Here is a 2,942-nt window from a genome sequence, read left to right on the forward strand (position 1 = left end):
ATCTTTAAAAAAAAAAAACACTATTTGAAAAAAAATGACTAAGAAAAATAAAAACTTATTTGTAAGTTTCTTCTTCCAATTCATGACTATACAAAAATATGACAAAAAGTTGTAAGTATTAGAAGAGGTTTTCTAATAGGGGAAAGTGAACATGAACTCAGAACAAGCTAGGAGTTCACAGTAGCATTCAGACTGAGGACCATAAATAGAATGAGGAGGTTCTCTAAGAAATGGAAGCTCATAACAATGACTAAATTAGGGAAACTGAAGCTTACCAGTATTCTGAGGGCAGACACATCTGTGAAGGTAGAAGCTAGGCATAGGAGCCCAGGGAATCAAAGTCAATGCCAAACAGAACCAGAATACCTCATTCAATAATGTGGGAGAAGGTAGAATCTTGGCACTGATACAGAAATCACCATCAGGAAATGAGGTTGGAAGTGTGAATAAATAGAAGAAATATTGAATATTATAAAGTAATGTTATGGTTTAAAAGATGTCCAAGAAAAATAAATGACTGGTCCAAAAGAACAATAAGAATATATCAAGAAATAAAGTAAAATAAATAAATAAATGGAAATATAAGTGAAGAGCTAAGGAAGAAAGATTTGAAAAATAAATAACAGAATCAATGATAGGAAATCTTATTTAAATAAGAGACTCCCTGAAGTAGACAAAACAGGAAGCCATGAGATAAGACAAAAAGAATCAATGATTGAAAAAATAGAAGAAAACATAAGATGTCTACTAGTAGCCTAGAAAAATACAAGATATGGCAGCTTCTACAAAAAAGAGAAAACTTTATGATATTCTATTTCAAAAAGCAGATAATGAAGACATAACCAAAAATCACTTACCCTGTAAGAGTAACCGTAATCTTATATGGAGGAAAAAAGATCTTAAAAAGAACTTCAAATATTCCTGATGAAAAGAATAAAACTGAATAGAAACTTTGAGTCTTAGGGAACTACAGGAGTCCAGAGAAATTTTTAAAAGTGAATGCATTTAAATATTTGGAAGAAACTAATAATAAGATATTTGTATTGTAAAAGGGACAAGTGTACTATCAAAATCTGAATATCTTCAAAGATGTCAGGGAAGAAGACAAAAAAAGGTGAACTGTAATATAGTAACCTATAGAGGGGGAATTATAGGTTTAATTAAGATTTAAAGTGTAAATAAGTCTTAGGAATGGAAAAATTGAATACTGAAAGCAAAGAATGGAAGCCTGGTATCACCTTCAAATAAATATGAAAGTTGATTAGAGAAAAAAAAAAGTTTTGGGGTAAAGGCAATGAACTGTTCAGTGTGAGGATATCTTAGGTATCTTTGGGACACCTGGTTTTAAAGTATCAAAAAAAAAAAAATCACTGGTAATGTAGGACTGAAGTTCACATGAGAGACTTAGGTTGAATACACATATATGACAATCATCTACATAGAAATAATTTAACAGATGAAAAAAATGAGGTCATCAAAAATATATGCAACAACAAGAATAGGGATCCCTGTTCAGAGCCTTAATAGAGAATACAGTTAGGACGCTTGATAGGAATAACAATTCAGCAAAGAACCTTAAGAAGGACTAGTTGGATAGATTGGAGAACTTGTACAGAGCAATAAAATCCAATAAAGAGAAAATTGTTAGGAGGAAAGAGTGATCAACAGCATTAAAAACTATCAAGCAGTCATGAAGGATGAAGATAAGGGGAAAATATCAGATTTTATAATGAAGAGATTGTTGGTAACTTTAGACAGAGAAATTTAAGTTCAGTAACAAGGTTAGAAGCCATATTGGAAAGAGTGCATTTATCATACTGCATTTGAAGAATCAAGGTAGTGAGAGACAATGACAATGAAATTAATTACCTTTATTTCTTTTTTTAAAATAATAATAGCTTTTACGTTTTCTATTCTGGGCTGTATCTAGAACAGCACCCATCACCTCTGCCTAGTTATTGATGCCCAAGAAGAAATGAATTGCCATCTATGAACTCCTTTTTTAAGGAGGGAATAATAGTAACCAAGGAGGATGTCCACATGCCAACCTAACCTGGCAGACAAAAATGTGCCCAATATCTTTATCATAAAGGCTACACAGTCTCTAAAGTCTCATGGCTATGTTAAGGAACAATTTTGAGGCATTACTACTGATACCAACAATGAGGGCATTCAATACATTCAATACCTTCGGGATTACCTTCACCTGCTCTGAGATTGTGCCTTACTACTCTCCACAGAAGCCATCCTGACACAGGAAGGCTAAGGCCTACTGGTCTGGAGGATGAGTGACCTGCCTGACTTACTCAGGGTGAAGCTGACAGAGATATATATACATGAAGTGCTGCTCCCCTTGGGGCTGACAGGAAGGTTGAGGCTGGAGCTAGCAAAAGAATTTCAGTTTAGAAATAGATTTGGTTGTGGACATGGTCAACCTTCTCAGTAAAAACTATAGATATATGTTTCTTATTGAATAAAATTTGGGGAAAAATATTAAAAATAAAAATACCTTTTTATTTTTCATAATACATGCAAAGATAATTTTCAACATTCACCCTTGCAAAACCTTGTGTTCCAAATTTTTCTCTCTCCCTCCCCACCACTCTCCTGCCCTAGACAGCAAGTAATCCAATATAGATTAAACATATGCAATTCTTATAAACATATTTTCACATTTATCATACTGCACAAGAAAAATCAGATCAAAAGGGGGTGAAATGAGAAAGTAAAATCAAGCAAGTAAATAACAACAGTAACAAGAAAAAAGGTCAAAATACTATGTTGTGATCCACATTCAGTCCCCATAGTTCTTACTCTGGCTGCAAATGGCTCTCTCCATCACATCTATTGAAATTGGTCTAAATTACCTCATTGTTAAAAAGACCACGTCCATCATAATTGATCATCACATAATCATGTTGTTACTGTGCACAGTGGTTGGT

At 33.4% G+C, this 2,942-nt stretch overlaps 1 pseudogene; it reads left to right on the forward strand.

The window, feature by feature from the left end:
* Positions 1-246: 246 nt before the first annotated feature.
* On the forward strand, positions 247-2,446 carry LOC100933770 (annotated as a pseudogene).
* Positions 2,447-2,942: the final 496 nt, after the last annotated feature.

The sequence above is a fragment of the Sarcophilus harrisii genome, chromosome 2 (genome assembly GCF_902635505.1).
Source record: "Sarcophilus harrisii chromosome 2, mSarHar1.11, whole genome shotgun sequence".
NCBI classification, from domain to species: domain Eukaryota; kingdom Metazoa; phylum Chordata; class Mammalia; order Dasyuromorphia; family Dasyuridae; genus Sarcophilus; species Sarcophilus harrisii.